Here is a 19662-nt window from a genome sequence, read left to right as displayed (position 1 = left end):
CAGTTTCTTCATCTGTCACATGAAGATATTAGACTAGATTCTTCCAGAGCTAATGTTCTATAATTTTATTTCTTATTTTCTGTTGATGGTATTATTGGACTAAACATTATGTAGCAAGTCCTAAATACTCCTTAGCATCCATTTTTATGGTCTTAGGATCAGAATGGGAATGGGAATCACAGTAGTGTTCTGGAAAGAAAGTTAGTTGACTGGGGGGGTTGGGATAGAGTGGTCAGGTAGTATTTCTCCTTATAGAAGACTCTTGCTGTTCAAGGATCACTGAGATTGAATTCGGGGTATAGATAGAAGCAATGAAGCTGTGTGTCTCTTCACACAAACTTCAGTGATTTTGCTATGACTTTGTTGATACATATTTTTATGCCAGCAAAATTTTCCATGAGGGAGATGGTTTTAAAAACAGTAGAACCAACTGTGTCTAGTCCCAGTTAAATATTTAACATCACACTACCCAAAGACATAGAACAAGTCTGTCTTTGCAGGGAAAAGTGGTATAAATTTCAGCTACCAAGTTAGTCTAGTGTTTGGAAAGAGTTAATGTTTCTTCCTATAAAGAAACTGCCCTTTACTTTTTGCCCACTGCAAAGAAGACCTTGAGTTTGGTGCAAGAGAGATAACCCTGGTTTGGAAGGCAAAGGGATCTGGGTTCAAATTTTGGCTCAGTCATTTGCTATCTGACTTTGAGAGAAGTGCTTAACTTCTTTGAAAACAAATCTTCTTCCTGCAAAATGAGGGGGTTAGGTTAAATGACCTCTGAAGACTATTCCAAGAGTACCTGAATATGAGCCAGCTGACCAGTTGAACAGTCTAGACAATACAGTAAAATGAATTGTGGAAAATGCCAACATGTCTCACTTTGAAAACACTTCATATACAAGAATTAGACCTTATATAAAGATATATCAAGGGGTGAATAAACTTCCACTATCCAAAATCATTATTTGAAGGATTCCTCTAAATAGATGGTATATTTTTAGTGTATTTCAAATAATAAGATATAAAATAATTTGATTTATTTATGTTATTCAGAAATAGATCATGAGATATCAAATGAAATAATGTATATGAAACATTTTAAACACCTATTAAGCATGATGTGAGTCCAAATGATCATTTTAGCTATAGTTACTTTTATGATATCAAAAGTATGGATACCATTTAGATAACTATAGTGCAGTGCGGTGTAGAAGTGAGATGTTGATATTGCAGTTATAAAGGCATGAGATGAAGATTTGCCTCTGATATTTATTGGGCGACTGTGGTCAAGCCACTTAATCTCAAGATGTTCTAGATCATTTTCTATAGATTATAGATGGGTTACTGATCTGCACAGGGAAGGACAGGGCATTTCCTCTCTGGGAATTTTCTCCACTGATGGAAACACAGATCTGGATCAAACAAATCCTCCGCGCCCCACATATAATATTATAATCAGATCAAACAAGATACTAGTTATAAAAAGCACCCCACACAGAACTTTGCACATTGTAGGTGTTAGTTAAATGTTCCTTGCACTATATGTGTGCATATATTTGTTTATTTATATTTTCAGCTTCATTGACAATTACATGCATTAAAAAACTGATTACTTTAGTACAATATTTTTCCTACCCGATTCTTTTCTTGGTCCTTTAAAAATGTTGTGGTGGATTTTATTGTAATTCGATTTGTTCTTGATAATACTTGCTTTACACTTGGCTTAATGATTAAAATGTGTTTGATTGTTGAATCAGTTTTGATTATATGCAGAATACAATCTATAGAGTTGTACTGTAATGTATACAATGGCACATACGCCATCAATAAGTCCCCATCCTACAGACTTGTGAATTCTTTGAAAAGATTACTTCCACATGCTCCCCAAACCACTTAAGATTTTTGACTGGTTGGTGGTCCATTGATTCCATTTATCTGACCTGTCAAAACGCCATCTTTAAACTCCAGTGATGCAGAGAAGCCTGGAATTAGCCAGAACTGAATTTATTACAGAACAAAGGGAGGTGATGATTAACACACCCATTTGAGCAGTAGGGGGCAAAATAATCCTTGAATGGATTAGATGCCACGATCCTAAAAACCACATTCTTTGAGCTTTTGGGTTTTTGCCCAGAAATGGGGAGAGGCTAAACAATGATGCCTTTTAAAAGACAGGATGTCTCTGAGGGACTCAGTCCGGGTTCTGTCCTAGGTCTCTTAGACTAATCAGGGACAGCAGAGCAAGAAGATGGTGGTGGTGATGGTAAGTCATTTTTGGGAACTACCTTTCATCTTGTGGGCGAATGGAATTGAGCTTCTCAAGTGTATAGTTCTTAACTTGAGGTCCACAGATCTCCTAAGAGGTCCATGAATGGATTTCAAGAGAGCCATGAATTCGGTTGGGAAAAAAAATTCCAGCATTATTTTCATAACCTCTAACTCAAATTTAGTATTTCCGTTAATTAATTAAAAACTTTATTCTGAGAAGGGCTCCATAAGCTTAACCAGACTGCCAAAGTTTCCATGTCCAAAAAAAGACCTCCTGGTCCAAAAAAGGAAATGTCTTTTCCTATTATTTTATTATTTTAATTTTTAAGCTGAAATTTTGTGATGATGCCTAATTAACTGTGAGTTATTGATGGCTATGCTAATGGACCAAACATTCAGACTCATCCTTCTAGGTTGCAAAGTTTTCTTTCAGTTTGTTCTGGCAATGCACCACACATGTGGATGGCATCCAAGTACCCACCTAAGGGTGAGAAGTTCATCACCAGGATGCTGAGCATTTTGAGGGTATTTTTTTTTTTGTTATTTTGGCCAAAGTAATTCACAAAAACTATATCCAAAGGTATAAAATGAACTGTGCTCGGTGTTGAGGTGGAAGGAATACTCACAGCAACAAAATCATAATTTTTCTAAAACATGATAACTTTTTAACCTTGCCCCTATGAAACCGACACCAAAATATGCTTGGATCTGGGATAGTATGGTGGATAGCACACTGGACTTGGAGTCAGGAAGACTTGACTTTGAATGCTACTCAGACACAACAGCTGGGGGAACCTTGGCAAGTCCATTTCCAATATGGTGGGGTTGGACTTGTTGATCCCTAAGGATGCTTTCAGCTCTAACTCTTCAATCAAAAAGCATTTATTAAGTGCCTACTCTGTTCTAGACTGGGGATACAAAGAGAAAGATGACATCATCTCTGCCCTCAGAGAGCTTACATTATATATATCTATCTATCTATATATATATATACACACACATATATATATATGTATATATACACAAACTGAATAAATATATATGAAATGAGTAGGTACATGACTATTTCCAGGGCTGGTGGATTGCTTTCAGAGATCTGTAATGATGTTAGGCATTTCATTGAACTGCCTGTGACCACCCTGAGAGTAGGGGGCAAAGATGGGCTCTCCCTGGCTCCTCAGGAACAGCAGGTGGGTCTGAGTTCTCCCAGCAGATGTTTCCTGAGTGTTTTCCAGTAAACCCTATCTTGGTAACAAAGCTGACAATCATAAACAAAGCCTGTAGTTGGCTTCCAGAGATTAATTTTCCCACTGATTGCCTTTTTATTCCTCCTTTCCTTTGCCCTTTAACTTTGACTTCATAAATAGCATCAGTCTCACAGAGATGTGTCCCTGTTCTCCTTGGAAGAGGTCTCAAACAGAAGGACACTAGTCCAGGACATGCTACCTGAGCAGGAAGCTGACCATTAGAGAAAAGCCAGTTTGGCCCTCATTCCTGGGGAAGAGGACTGCTTGAATCAACCCCACAGGCTCAGGAAATCTCCCTTTACTCTGAGAGGAGCCAGCAGACAGCATCATCCCTGAAGTTTCTAAATACAGTTCAGGCCAGGTCACTCTGACAAATGCTAAATTGGCCCAGCACGAAGGGATCAGAGTGGGATCTGTGACAGCGGGTTTAAATGCCACTGCCTTGGTGCCAGCAGTTTCCCAGTTGGGGAGGGGGCCTGGAAGGACAGGGCAGCTCCATATCAGAGGGCAGTCCTTGCAGGCTTGGCACATGAACAGTACCGTCTCAGTGACACCCGTCATTCCTTCAGAAGGCACTAGAAGTTGTATGACTACATTAGGGGTTTATAGGGTATCCTCCTCTGAAGAACTCATCGAACTTGGGCTGAACTTAGAGGCCGCCGTCTCCTTGAGGTAGGTAGGCATGGAGCAGAAGCTTTCGGTCTCCCTCTTTCCAAAGGGGTTAACTGAGAAGAGGAGCAGTTGGAGCTAAATGGTTTGGATGAGTCTACCAAGGGAGGTGAAGGAGAGAACACCAAGAACATATTAGCTTTGGGAATGACAATCAAAAATTCTTTCCCTATAAATCTACCCTTGAGTAAGAATTTTGAGAGCATGAATCTCTTGAAGGGAAAAATGCCAATCTATCTCCTCTAATTTGCTGCCACTAAAAATTAGCCTCCCTGGGGTTTAGTGCCCTTGGAATCATTCTCTCCGGACATTCTGATCTATACTATTTTGTGCTGAAGTGAGATATAAGTCAGAGAGAGAAATGTCAGGGAATGAGTGTGTGGGTAGTCTGAGCAGCTTGGGTGGGCAGAAGGAAGGAAGGGTGCCCATTTGTTTTTTGTGCCCAAGATTTTTCAGCCTTAGTGTGTGTATGTATATTTGTATCTAGGTATATACACACACAATGTATCTCAGTACATATCTCTCAGTAATATATATTTCAGCATGTATAATATCTGTATATTTGTTATAATATATAAATGTATTTTTTTATATCAGTAGTTAAGTCTTGAACTCATCCCTTCCAATTCTATCTCCATACCCCATGTCCCTCCCAAACTAAAAACCTCAGTTATTTAGCAAAGATGACCTGTGCATTTTGGACCTACCTAAAAACAATCTAGAGGAGGACTGAGTATTGGTGAACAAGCAAATTACATTGGGTTTCAGTTGTTTCATCTTTTAAATAATGGGGTTGAATATGAATCTAACCAACAATGTTCTACAGATTATTCTTTTAGGACTATGCATGGTCTTAAAAGGTGGGAGAAATCTTGGAGGTCCTAGAAATCCATAATGGTCTTGGTTTTTGTCCTCAGTCTTTTTTCTTTTGTTAAATTCAGGAAAAACAACACTTTAAATGAGATAAGTGGTGTTGTGAATAGAACTCAGAATCAGGAAGTCCAGTCCTGTCTGAGTTCATATTCAGATCCCAACACTTGCTAACTGTTTGACCCTTAATACTTTACTTAATCATTCTCAGATACAATTGATGCTTCTGTAAAAATTGATTAATAATATCTCCTGCCTTGTAAGGATATCATGAGGATCCAAAGAGATAACTTGTGGAAAATACTTTCCAAAGCTTGATGTGCTACAAAAATATTCCCTGTTGTAAGATGAACTGGTTGTTTCTCTTTCAGGGCTCATCCTAGAGCACTGACATTGATGGAATTTCTGTATTCTCTTTTGAGGGGACTGCTCTAATGTGCAAAAAACAAAAGCAAAAAAAAACCCATACTTTTTTCATTATACAGACAGCCCTCTGAAAATTAGTTTGCAAACTTAGGACTGTAAATTTACCTAGTCATATTATTAACCCAAATCTGTGGCTGCAAGTTGAAGTGAGTTTTCTGTTTCTGAGTTATAAAAGATTTGTATGAGGACCCTAGGGATCACCAGGTACAGGGAACCCTTTGTCTTCACAGCTCCTATTGTAATTGCTTTTTGGGCAAGTCATTTGGCTAATGGTAACTCTTCTATTCTCTTTTTAAAGTCTAGATGATAATTTACCTTTTCATAGCTTTGCACCTTATCCCCCAAACTATTTTGCAAGTCCTTTGAGATCATCTATATGTCTTTTTATTTGCATTTGGTGGGTAATCTCTAAACACTGTCTTCATAATAATAATTTTGAACTGCTCCTGTAACTTCATGGGTGCAGGAAAATTTCTCCACTAAATTAGAAAACTGAAGTCTTAGACTGACTATGAGGCACAGCGAGGAAAAGGTATTTACCCATAGTCATGTAGGTAGTACATATCAGAAGTAGGACTCGGATCTTTATTGAGTTGCTCTCTGTTGAATTCTCAGCAGTGGTTGTTGCAAACATTTCCTAGTATTCTCCATGTACCCACTCACACTTCTGCTCACTTTATTTTGCAGATGATCCCACCTCCAACTTCATTTAAACAACAGCAAAAAATGGATAGTTCTTAAGTTTTGCACAACACTTTGCATATTGTCTCACTTGATCCTCATTCTCACAACAATATTTGACATAGGTACTATTTTTGTTCCCATTTTATAAATGAGGCAAGAGAGATTGTGAAAGATTAAATGCCTTTGGTGTGTGTGGGGGTCTTTTGTTGTTCAGTTGCTTTAATTATGTCTGATTTTTGTGATCCCATTTAGTATTTTCTTGGTAAAGATAGTGGTGAGGTATGCCATTTCCTTTTTCAGTTCATTTTGCATATGAAGAAAAAGAGACAAATGAGTTAAGTGACTTGCCCAGGGTCACATAACCAGTAGGCCTCTGAGACCAGAATTAGATTGAGGAAAATTAGTCTCTATGTTACCTCTGTGGTACCTCACTGCTTTTTTGGGGGGGGATCACAGGATAGTTAATATCTGAATCAAGATTTGAATACAAATCTTTCTGTCATCAATGAAATGTAGTCTCCATTATGCAACACTGCTTTTTGTGGTGATTGAGGACAACAAGTTTGAATTATTCAACTTTTCCTCCTCTCTATTTTGAAATTTTTGTTCCCTCCTGATTTAGGAAAAAAGATGTGTTCTTGATTCCTTCTTCATTTGGCATTTTGCTCAATTCAATGCAATGTATATTTATTAAGTGCAGGATAGATTATAATTATGTATTAATAGAGGGGAGGATGAAATCTTTTCTTTGAAAGAATTTAGAGCCTAATAGATTGATGGGCCATATTTACAAATACTTATAATACAATATATTTCATGGCAAATATATTATAAGAGAATTAAGAGCATTTTCTAAGACTTGAAAGAGACATTCAAAGAAAAATTATGTCATATGTGAGAGGGCAAAAATTATTATAGACTGAGATATCATGGAAGATTCTGTGGAGAAATTAGCATTTGAGATGGGCTTTAGAGAATGGTAAGAATTTTTAGGAGACAAGGAGATAGGAAACAATATGAACAAAAACATAACAGTAGGAAATTGTAGCACCTATTAAAAAACAGGATATACTTCATTTTGGAAATAGCATAGTGTGCAGGAGGGGAAAGACTGAAAGGTGGAGTGGTATTAGATTAGAGAGGAATTAGAATTTAAATGTTAATGAATTGGCAACTAGGCATCATTTTAGAGTTTTTGAGTAGTACAGTTCTCTAAATACCTTTACATATAAAAAAGATCAATTAGATATTGGTTTGAGGGTCTGAAGTGGGGAAAGGTCTAACCAAATTGACCTCAGCTCAAGACACTCCATCTCCCATCTCCACACTTTTCTTTGCGTAGGTTATATCCCATGTCTGGAATGTATTCCCTCCTCACTTCTACCTCTTAAAATTTCTAGTTTATTTCAAATTTTTGCTTAAATACCACCTCAAGTTGAAATCTTTCACCATTTTCCTTGCTGCTAGTGTTGCCCCAACAAAAGGACCATAATATTTATTTTTTGTATACTTTGCATGGTGTCTCATCCTACCCCTAACAAAAGTTCCATGAGGGCAAGGACTATTTCAGTTTTGTCTTTCAATGCTTCTTTTTATTTTATTTTATTTATTTATTTTTTAATTTAAGGCAATGGGGTTAAATGACTTGCTCAAGGTCACACAGCAAGACAGTTATTAAGTGTCTGAGGTTAGATTTGTACTCAGGTACTCCTGACTCCAGGACCAGTGCTCTATCCACTGTGCCACCTAGCCTCCCCCTCTTTTGATGCTTCTTGATTGGTTGAGGGAGCAGAGAGATGAAACCCCTTAGAAAAGTACTGCAGTGTTTATACATGTCTGGCCTATATTAGATTGCTTTCTGAGAGGGGAGGTGGGGAGGGAAGGGACGGAGGACGAAAAATGTAAATCTCAAAACTTAGCCAAAAAATGATTATTGAAAACCTCCTTTGCATGTAGTTGGAAAAATAGATGAATAAAAATAAGACAGAAAAAAAGAAGGGTATTGTAGAAGTGTAGTTGGATAGTGACGTCTTTATGAGGCATTGATAGTGGAAAAAAGAGGAAAGGATTGAGATAGAAGATGGAGAAAGAAAAAACAGACATGGGCAATTATTTGAACATGATGGAGTGGCTTAATTGTGGTTCTATTGGCAGAAAGAGTGAAATCATAAGAGGCACATTTTTGTGAAAAGGGGATGTTTGGTTTGGGATATACTGGACTTGATGTACTTAAGAGTACTTGAGGGAAAATTAGAGATGCTCTGTAGGCAGTTATGGGTTAGAAACTTGGAAGGAAAAATTAGGTCTGAATAGATATCCTTCTTTCTCTGTGTCTCTCTGTCTCTCTCTCTTTGCCTTTCTCTGTTTCTGTGGCTCCAATATTTCCCTCTGACTATCTTTCTGTCTCTCTGTCTTTCTCTTCAATCCTATCCTTTTGTCTATAACTGAGATTGGGACTCTTTTAACCTAAATCAACCATAAGAAGCAACCATTCTCTATGATTTCTTGTAATGGCCAATATATCTTTTTCTCCTCTTCCATTGTAAAACATCTAGAAATAGTTGTCTCTCTACACTTCCTGTCTCCCCTTCCCCTCCATCCATTCAATCTGACTTTGATGACTGCCCCTCTACTCAAGCAGTTCATGGAATTATGACAGCTTTCAGTTGGAGAGGTCATCTACCTCAATTTGTAGCTGTACAGGAATCTTTTCCTCATAAAAAACATTCAGCTTTTGCTTTAAGACTCTTTTGTTGAAGGATTCAGAATCTACTAAGGCAACTAATTTCACTTTTGGATGGTGGGGAAAAGACATGAAATTAAAAAAAATAGAACATAAATCTGACTTTCTATAGTTTCCACCAATTGCTCAAAACTGCCAAACAGATCAAGTTGAATCCATTTTTTCATGTGATAGCCTTACAAATACTTAAAGACAGTCATCATGCTGCCCCTCAATCTTCACTACTCCAGGATGTCAGCATTCCTAATTTTTGCAAATTATTTCATGACTTTCTGCCCCACTGAGAAAGTCACCATTTATAACAACTGTACTTTTAGCTCAGACTCAGAGACCTCTCTGACCTAATTTTTGTCTGTTTGTTTTCTAGTTTATATATGCCATTTCTAAAATGTCTACCCAGAACTGAACTCTGGGGTGGCAAGATCATACAGTAGAAAGGGCATTGGCTTTGGTATTAGAGAACTAAAGTTCAAATCTCATTTCTGAAACTTACTTACTGTGTAACCTTGGACAATTAATATAAAGCCTGCTGTCCCTCAAATTTCTCTACCATTAAATAAAGGGCAAGATGGTCTTAGAGATTTTTCCAAACTAGCTCTATGATTCTATGACAGGTCTTCAGTTACGGTTTGACCAGGTTACAATATACCAGAAATACCTTTTCTTGTATTTTAGAAACTGTATCTCTTTTATGGAAGTCTGAGACTATACTAGCTTTTTTTGAATTTTATGTTGTAATCTTTGAAACAAAATTTTATTGATACCTCTTGTCTCTTCATTTCCTCTCTTTCCCATTATATCCTTCCCCTCTTCCCTGCCCTGAACTACCCATTATAATGAAGTTCAAAGAAAAGAGGAGAAAAAAGTTCAGCCAAACCAACCAATATTTTGCAAAAATCTGGCAATAAATGTGATTATTCTGTACATATGTTCTCTCATATGCAAAGAAGAGGGAATGAGGTGCCTTATTCTAAATATTCTTTGAGGATGATCTTGGTTATTGTAATTTCATAAAATTTGGTAACAATTGTTTTTCTCTTCTCATTACTTACCATTTATATTCTCATAGTCTGTGTATTTTTTCTTGTCTCTTACTTTACTTATGCTTCATATAAAATTTCCCATCAATTTCTATGTTTGTTATAATTGTTGCTTTTTTAAAACTTTGTAATATTCTACTATATGTGTACCAACTTGTTTAGCTATTGTTTCCAGTTTTTGCTACTAGAAACAATGCAGTATTTTGGTTTAAATGTTTCCCTTTTGCCATTATTCAGTTTCTTGAGGAAGAGGGGTAGCAGTTGTGTATCTGGGTCAAAGTGTATAGATATTTTAGCAACTTTTTTTGGGGTTGCACAATTGCAAATGACCTACTTGACTAGGTCAATTTACAGCTCCATCAACAGTACATTACTGTTCTTTACTTTTTACAACCCATTTAACTCTGGACTGTTTCCATCTTTTGTTATCTTTGCCAGTTTTCTGGGTGTGACGTAAAATCTCAGAGATTTACAAAAAAAAACCTTTTTGAGAATTATTTGTTTATATCCTTCGACAATTTGTCATTAGGGAAACAGATTTTGGCCTTATCTATTTTTGTTGGTCTAACATGCAACTTCAAGTCCACTGGATGATCCTCATCAGTGGAGATTGCTTATTTGGTTCTGATCAAATCATGAGTTACACTAGTCTATTGGGAGGAGAAAATGGACTAGTAATTAATATGGAAAGAGCAGATGATCACCAGGGACTACCTGGATCACTTCACTGGTTCCCTGTTGATGTCAGGAGAAAGTGATAAAGGTTTCTGGAAAACTGGGCTGGATTCCCTGAGGTGAACTTTTGGGAGAATATCGACAAGAATCTTACAGAATATGAGCAGGCATGGATAGATTGTGATCTGATTAAGTGAAGAAAATCTGAAACTAATGAGATCTTAGGTTCATTTAAGAATCTGAGAATTGCATGTATTAAGGATGGAAGGAAATACGAATATTTCTTAAACGATTATTCTAGGTCAGGCATTGTACTAGGTGACTCATAACTTTCATCTCATTTGATCCACAGAACAACTCTGAGGGATGGGTGATGTTATTATCCCTATTTCTTTTTTTTTAGGTTTTTTTGCAAGGCAAACAGGATTAAGTGGCTTGCACAAGGCCACACAGCTAGGTAATTATTAAGTGTCTGAGACCGGATTTGAACCCAGTTACTCCTGACTCCAAGGCCGGTGCTGTATCCACTATGCCACCTAGCCCCACCCCCCATTTCATTGCTAACAGAACTGAGGCAGAAAATGGTTAAGTGATTTTTCTCAGAATCACAGTTGAATCTAACACTAGATTTGAACTCAAGGCTTGTTGAATTCAGACCCAATCTACCATTAGATGTAAGTCACTATTAGAAATAGTGAAATAGATATAAGAAACTTATCAGAGATATTTGTTGCAAAGATTTCCCCCAACTCCATCTACAATCACTTTTCTTTATTTTCTTTATTATAGTTGTATAACTTCTATTTATACGAGTTTTTCAATTTCATGTTATTAACATTTTCTACTGGTACTACCTTTTGTTTGATTAAGAATTCATTCCCTAGAGCTGTGAAAAGTTCCTTATTTGGATTTCTTTTATTTTTCGTAGTATGATAATTAATTTTCAGGTGATTTGTCCATTTTGTGTTTATTATGGTATATGGTATAATATATTGGTCTAAAAACATTTTCTTCCAGTCTGATTTCCAGTTTTCCCAGCAAATTTTGTCAAATGGGGACTTTCTACTTAAGTAATTTATATCTTTGAATTTATTGAGTTCAATTATTTTTTTTTTATTTTTTCTTAACTGATCTGTTCCATTGATTTTATACATTTTTTTTAAAAAAATTGCAAAACAGTTTTGATGTTTACTGCTTTATAGTATAGCTTGAGATCTGGATGTATCACTTCCCTTTCACTTTTATGCTCTTTTTAAAAAATTTTCTGGGTATTCTAGATCTGTTGATACTCCAAATTAATGTTATTTTTTATTGATCTCTACAAATTATTCCCTTGGTAGTTTGGATATGGCATTAAATATGTAAATTAAATTTAGATATGTTTAATTTTTATTATATAGCAGAGCTTCAGTATGAGCAGTGGATATCCTTTTGATTTTTTAAAAAATGTTCTTTACTTCTCTAAGGAATATTTTGTGATTATATCTATATAGTTATTGCATATCTTGGTAAATTGACTTCCATATTGTTTTATACATTTTATATTTTTTACATTTTTATTTTTATTTATTTATATTTATTTATTATTTTATATATTTTATACATTTTGTCATAATTTAAATGGAAAGTTTGCATTTCTATTATGTCTTCTGAATTATTTTGTAGCTACATGGACAAACTATTGATTTTTGTGGGCTTATTTTGTAACTTGCTACTTTACTGAAGATACTCATTGTCTCATTATAACTTTGCTGACTCCTTCAGCTTTTTTTAAAGTGAAACTTCATGTCATCATCAAAAAAGATAATTTAGTTTTCCCTTGCCTATATTTAATTAAAAACAATATTTTTCTTGTCTTTTTGCAATTGGTAAAATATTTGGAACTCTGGTTCAGGGGCAAGAGAGCATACTTATTTATTCCTACAGTTTTGGGGAAAGGATCTAGAACTTCTCCATTGCATGTAATAGTAGTTTTTGAAATTAGATGCTTTTTATCATATTAAAAAAGATCCTTCTGTGTCTATATTTTGTGAATGACTTTTTATCATGTTATGTTTTTTATCTATATTGAACTTTAATTCATCACCTTTCCCCCCACATCATGTTGACATGAATTTATCTAGTTACACTTCTTCCACTATCCTGTCTCCTTTTCTGAGTTTCTATTTCCCTGATTTTTTCAACTTCTAACTTATATTTTAGAATTGCTTTTGTGAAATTTTGTAGTCTTTAACAAGTTGAGAGTAAAATCTTTATAGGGGGTTCATATGAATGATCTGGCAAAGCCTTGTCTTTGTTTGCTTATAAAGTATTATTAAAATCGGAAATAATCTTGATGGTGTTGATTTTCTCAGTTTTTTCATCTGTCAAATAAGCAAGAGAAGGAAAGGGCAAACTATTTTTTTTGGCAAAATTTTTGCCAAATGGGGTTACAAAGAGTCAGAAATGACTGAACAACAAAAATGTGCTCTCATTTGTTGCTTGTAAGGTCATATTATTCTACTAGGAGATACAACAGGAAAATTATTAGGTGAGTCCAAGATAGAAACAGAGTAAATAGAAGGAACTCTCAAGGGCAAAAGTAACTAGCAACTTGTGAGGATCAGTAAAGGTCCCTAAAAGTATCTTGTATTTGAGTCAAGTCTTGAAGGAAGTCAGGAACACCAAGAGTAGAAGTGAAAGAGAAGTGCTCTAGGCCTGAGGGACAGTGCAAAGACATGGAGATGAGAGATGCAGTGATTTAGTAGTGAATTAGTATGACTATACTGTAGAATTCATAGAGGAAAGTAATGTGCAATAAGACCAGGAAGATAAGAAGGGCCCAAATTGTAAAAAAAAAAAACTTTAAATGTCAAAATGGATTTTTGTCCTGGAGGTAGTATGGAGGGATTGGAACTCATTGAACAAGGGGATGGCATGGTCACACCTGTGATTTAGGAAAGTCACCTTGGCAAGCAGATGGAGGATTGATTGGAATGGGGAGAAATATGAGAAAGGGATCCCAGTTAGAAGGCTATTCTAGTGGGAAAGATGGTATGAATCTGAAGTAGGCTTGTAGTTATTGATTAGAAGAAAAAGAAACATATACAAGAGATATTATGAAAGTGGAAATTATAAGATTCAGCAATGAATTAGATATACTGGTGATTGAGAATGAGGAATTGAGAATGACATAGAAATTTTAAGCCTGGGTAACTTAGAGGGTGATGGTGCCCTCAACAATAAAGGAAAGTTCATGAAGAAGAGGAAAATGTTTGTGGAGGAAGAAAATGAATTCTGTCTTGGATATGTTGAGTTTGAGGTGACTTTGAGATATCTAATTTGTCCAAGAACATCAGCAAACATTCACAGTCCATCTGGAAGGTATATATTTTGTGGTCTAAGATGCAGTTGATGATAATATGACTATAGATTTGTAGAAAGACTAGGACTGAATATACATATTTAAACATTTGAATAGAAATAATCATGAGACCCATGTGAGCTGATAAATTTACCAGCTTAGAAAGTTTAGAACAAAAAGAGATAGATTCAGGATAGATTAGCAGAATAGACCCATAGTTTTTAGGTTTAATGTGGATAAAGAATCATTAAAGGAAACTGAAGACAAACAGATAAAGAGGAAGAAGACTAGAAGGAAGCAATGTTACAAAAAACCTAGAGCATCCAAAAGAAGAAGATTTTTTATTATGTATATCAGGGCTGTCCAAACTTATTTTAAAATGTTTTTATTGAAACAATAGACAATATATTTTGATTTGCCATTTTAGTGAGGGCTCTGCAGTAGCTTGGCTTCATTTTCTAAAACATTTAGTAAACCCATGGGGTGGGCACATAAAATTGCAAGGTGGCTACATTTTAGACAGCCCTGATATATGTCACAGTCATGAGAATGATGAAACTGTCATAAAGGGTTTGAATCTCAGAGCTAGAAGACGCATTGAATGGTCACATAGTGACTCCATGGCAGAACTGGATTGAAAGCCCCAGGTCTTCTGGCTTCCAGATCAGAGCTCTTTACACTATACCATCCCATCCTGCTTCTTTTTAAGATTTTCCATAGAAGAAGCCACATGGGGGTGATGGTGAGGGCCATGGTGATGATCTTTCAGGTGGACTGTGAAGATTTGCTGTTCTTTAGCCAAAAAAGAACATTTCAGAATGAAAAGAAATTGTATGATGTGTTATGGCTGATATTTGTGGGAATATATTTAAGAAAGCAGTTTTTGAGATTGAGTAGAATAATGAATTTGCACTTTTAAAAAGTTTACAACATTACCAGGACATTTTCAATTATTTGAGGCATTATAAATTCCCTCATCACTTGAAACAAAACTATTTTTGATTCTTTTTAGTTAAAGAAATTGAAAAATGGGGTGAAGCATTAAAATGATAAGCCTTTTATTTAACATTTATGGTGATGGGAATAAACTATTGGAATACTATATAGTTAGACACTTGAGGCATGTTATTGACTGATCTTTCCTCTTCTGCAAAATGGTGGCAATGAGTGGAAAGTAGAATTCAAAAATTGACTTTGACAAGTAGAAGTCTTTAATATACATAACTATAGAAATATTGTTATGGTTGTTATTAGCTTAATCCCTAGCTTCCTTAAAGGTTAGTAGTACCTTCCACATGAAGTCTTTTTTGCTATCCCCAGCTGTTAATGTATTCTCCCACAAATTACCCTGTATTTATTTTGGATATATCTATTTTTTGTACTTCTTGTCTCCTCCAACTAAAAGATAAATTCTGTTTCATCTTTGTCTTTGTATCACAGACCACAGCACAGTGTGTAAAACATAGTAGTATAAAACATAATATAAATGCTTGGTGATTGCTTGTGGTCAATGTGGTATGCAAACATGCCTACTATAATAACCTTAGGCAAAAGACCGTTCTAAACTATTCATAGTGTAAGGTGGGATTACAGAGAATGAATTGTGGCATGAAGCCTGAGGAAGATGGCATTGTAGAAGTGCTAACTTTCAGTTGACACTTAGGCATTTAGCTGACATGGTAGAGGACTAGACTTGAGATCATCTGAAAGATTTCATATAGGCTTCATCAGGCTCCTTTCAGATGTTGCTTAAAATAAGCTGATGCTTCTTTGTGAATCCCATATTACTTCAGGAGACAATGATAGGAAAATGGAGGCTCAGAGAGGTAAATTGAGAGTTTAAAGTTGTCCAAGGTCACACCAATAGTAAGTGATAGAATCAATATTGGAATTCAAAGCCAGTGTTCTGAGAATTCTGCAAAAAAAGCCCTGAGGTAGACCCTTGAGGACTGCCACTTTCCAGGAAAATGTCAATCAACATTGGTGACCTCCAAACACCAGTGACTTGTAGATTTGAATTCTTCTTTATGGATCATGGATTTGGAGCCAGAAGGTCTTGGAGCCCATTGAATACAATTTCCTCATCTAGATGAGGAAACTGAGGATAAGAGATTGATTTACTTGCATAGTGTCATACAACCTGTGTCTATCAGTTGTGGGAGCTTGAAAACCAGTCTCTCTGATGTTGAGACCACTCTTCATTCTTTGTTATATTGTATTTCATTCACATAGTGAACATTTCTAGTGAAAGGTGTGAAGTTGATTACTTCTTTAATTTTCCTCCCTCCACTCATACAACCTGAATCTTTTCTATTCTTGACTAGATGAGTGACTGAGATATCAGACTATAGATTGGAATAACCATAAGGGTAGAGACTTTTAGGACAATTGATCTAGAAACAAAAGAAATTTTGGAGTTCATTTAGTCCAACTTCCTAACTTTATAGATGGAGAAAGACCCTAGGAGGTCATGATTTGTCCAAATTCCAAGAGATAGAAATTACCAAAGGCAGTTTTTGAACCCAGGTACCATGATGCCATTGACAAGTACTATTTCCACAGTGCAAAACTGCCTCTTGGATCTCTTTATAAGGACAATGCTTTATGTTTTATATTATTGGAATACTGTTGTGTGTTTTGTAGAACTAAAGTTTGTTTAGGGATAGAAGGGTGTTTATAGGATCTCTGGACCAACTCCTTCATTTTCCAGTGAACAAAGCCCTGTATGAGGATATGTGGTTGTTTCTTGTTTGACTTTGTGGTATCCCCAGTGTGTAGCAAGGGCAAAAGGCTAATTAATGACAGAGCCAGAATTAGAAGTCAGGCTTCTTTTTTATCCTGTATCACTCAGCCTTTAAAAATTTTTGTTAAATGTTATTGTAGATGGCTAAATGGAAAAAGTATTTTAAGAATACTTAATTGTGGTTTTGTGTTTTCATTACATCATAGTATACATTATAATAGTAGACAGCATCTAACAAAGCCCACAGCTTTGTTGCCTACAGCTGAATCAAGGCTGGAGGAGAGAGAGTTGACCTCCCAACATTGTCACTTTGAACTGTTTCTTCTTGTGAAGCAATCCCTTGCCCTATGCTCCTTTCTTCATGTTGTTCTCGTAGCATTTTTTTGTGGATTTAGCTTGTCTTTGAGTCAGTCGATCTTGACTTTAAGCCATGTTTTCTCCTGGACCTCTGGATCTGCAAATTAAACCCAGAAAAATTAAACCAAGAGGTTAAACATGGACCAAAGTCACTGAAGTACTAAATGACAGAATTAAGATTTGAGTTCAGACTCTCTGACTTTAAAGCCAGAGTTCTGAGAGTCCTACAAAAAAAAGATACTTCTTAGAGTTGTTTTTGACCATTGAATGTATGCCAATGAATTTGATCCATCCCTTCCCATCTCTTCTAGCTTCTTGTCTCTCTGTCATCTTTTTATATCTGCTTTTCTCTTCCCTGTACTGTGTGGGACATAGGTGGTCAACAAATTCCGTCATTAGTGGTTGAGTTGGTGCTTTTTTGCCTAATGACTAAATTGCTAACTTGTTTTTGATTGATTGTCATTCATTTTCTTGCTCAGACTGTTCTCAGACCTCCTTTATTCTATGTTAGAGTGCCAACTGAGACCAATCTTGCTTATATAGTACAAGACGGGGAGATAATAGTTTTATTTGCTTTATTTTTATGGATACAAAATTAGATCAATGGATTGCAGTGTCACTCTACAAGTCAATGATCAAAATTTACATCTTTGGGAGATTGTTGGGGGGGAGGGGGAGGAGGATAGTCTTGTTTCATCTCATGACTCATATGATGTTTTCTGATTTCTTCATTCTAGTTTTAATGCAGGAGTCCCAAGTTCTGTTTCCTTTAACTTTAATGATCATTTATAACTCTATTATTTCTGTTTCTGGCTTCTTTACACTTCCCTTGTGAGAATATGCTTTCATAAGCTATCAAACAACACTTGCTGTGCTTTTTAGAGGTTCCTTTTTGGAAAACAGGAAATCATCAATTTCCAAGGAAACAAATAATTGGGAAACACAAAGGTGTGAGAGACTCTGAGCAAGCACCCAGGTATAGCTTTGGTTTGAACTGTCTGCTTTGGTATCTGAGTCTGGTAAGAATTTCATTACTTATATACTCTTCTAAGCAGTGATAAAATGCATTTGATACCTTTCCTTTGGCTTTTGTAACAGCTGGTATTTAAGTCACTGCTAAGGATTCTTATTTGACAATGCAGCATAATGGAAAATTCACTAGACGGCATCAGAAGGAACAGGTTGGCTTCTTGATCATACCACTGGATGGCTAAAAACAGATCATGTAATCTTTCTGGATCTTCATTTTTTGATCTGTAAAACAGGTCCTGAGTGGTCACCTCTATCCATGATGGCTGGATAGAGGCCCACTCTTGGAGTAAGGAAAAATTGGATTTGAGAGCAAGACATAGCTTCTCAGGACTCTAAGTGCTTTTCTAAAACTTCAAATTGTGGGGAGGTACCAACCTGCATTAAGCTTCCAATACCGATGAAACCAAAGTCAGGGCCCCATCCCCATCTTCCTAAAATAGGGCAAATGATTTATCAAATTTTTTTAAATGACTGTTAATTGCCATACACTTGTTAGGCATTAAATGAAACAGAATAAAAATGAAAATCTTTCTTGCTTCTCAGAATCTCATGTTCTACTTCTGCCCATTTTATAATATTAATTTCAGGAAAATACTTGGTAAATCAAAGATGCTATATAAATATTAGTGATCACTGTCATGGTGGTTCCAATTTGATCGATAAGAAATTTATATCCTTGTTAATGTCATCACAATTCTATAAATTAATTCTAATTTTCTTTTCATGATTTAATTTTAATGCCCATGTTACAATGTATCTGGCAACTCATTAATCAGCTTCACCAATGTGACATTCAGGTCAATTTAGTTCAATTGAGTTCTATTCAGTTCAACAATCATTAAATACCTATTATACAAATATCTAGGTGAAGGGACAAAATTTAAAAAAAAAAAGATAGCTTTGCTACAATAGAGTGGGGAGGGATGCAACACAAAAATAACTGTCATATTAAATATAGACATACCTTGCATAGCATTTCTCTAACCAATGTAGCTTTCTGACCTTGTACCCACCATCCTCCATTCCTGGAATACATTCCATTCTCAATCTTAGAGTCTTCCTAGCGCTATCAAAAACTTGGTCCAAGGGTTACCTTTGCCATGAAGACGTTTCTGATACTTCCAGATGTTATTGATAGCTTCTCCATGTGACAATAAATTATTTTGTATGTACATTTGTGTTAACTTATCTGGGTTCATTTAATATTTCTCAAACAGAAAGCAAGCTCCTTGAGGAGAGATGCCATTTTCATTTTTGTTTTTTGACAAAGAGTAGGGCCTTTAACAAATGCTTGTTGAATCAAATAACAATTCTAAATAAAGTCATTAATAACATTATAAACAAACCACTTTCAAGTTGTAAAGTCTACTGTAACCTCATTGATCATTCCTTTGGAATTATGTCCTTATAATGATGTTTCACCTAATGATGATCTTTCATAGAATTCATTTAACAACATTAGTTGGTGTGTATGTTTGTGTATAATATGAGAAGCATCTAAGAGTGGTACAAATCTACACAAGATTTAAAGACAAGGATAGGGAGCCAGTTTTTCTTTGGTATAGGAACTT

At 35.7% G+C, this 19662-nt stretch overlaps 1 protein-coding gene across 3 annotated transcripts in view; it reads left to right on the top strand.

The window, feature by feature from the left end:
* Positions 1 to 19662, top strand: part of TBX15 (T-box transcription factor 15) — a 164788-nt gene that overhangs the window by 78184 nt on the left and 66942 nt on the right. Inside the window, exon 1 of one of the 3 annotated variants that reach the window (XM_074188565.1) lies at positions 990 to 4181. The exons of the other annotated variants lie outside the window; for them this stretch is intronic. The gene's annotated coding sequence lies outside the window, so the exon portion shown is untranslated. Of the gene's footprint in view, positions 1 to 989; positions 4182 to 19662 lie in introns of those variants that run through there. 3 annotated transcript variants of the gene reach the window in all.

This window comes from Macrotis lagotis, chromosome 5, assembly GCF_037893015.1.
Source record: "Macrotis lagotis isolate mMagLag1 chromosome 5, bilby.v1.9.chrom.fasta, whole genome shotgun sequence".
NCBI classification, from domain to species: Eukaryota; Metazoa; Chordata; class Mammalia; order Peramelemorphia; family Peramelidae; genus Macrotis; species Macrotis lagotis.
The sequence above is the reverse complement of the archived record's forward strand: the minus strand, read 5'-3'. Positions and strand labels throughout refer to the sequence as shown.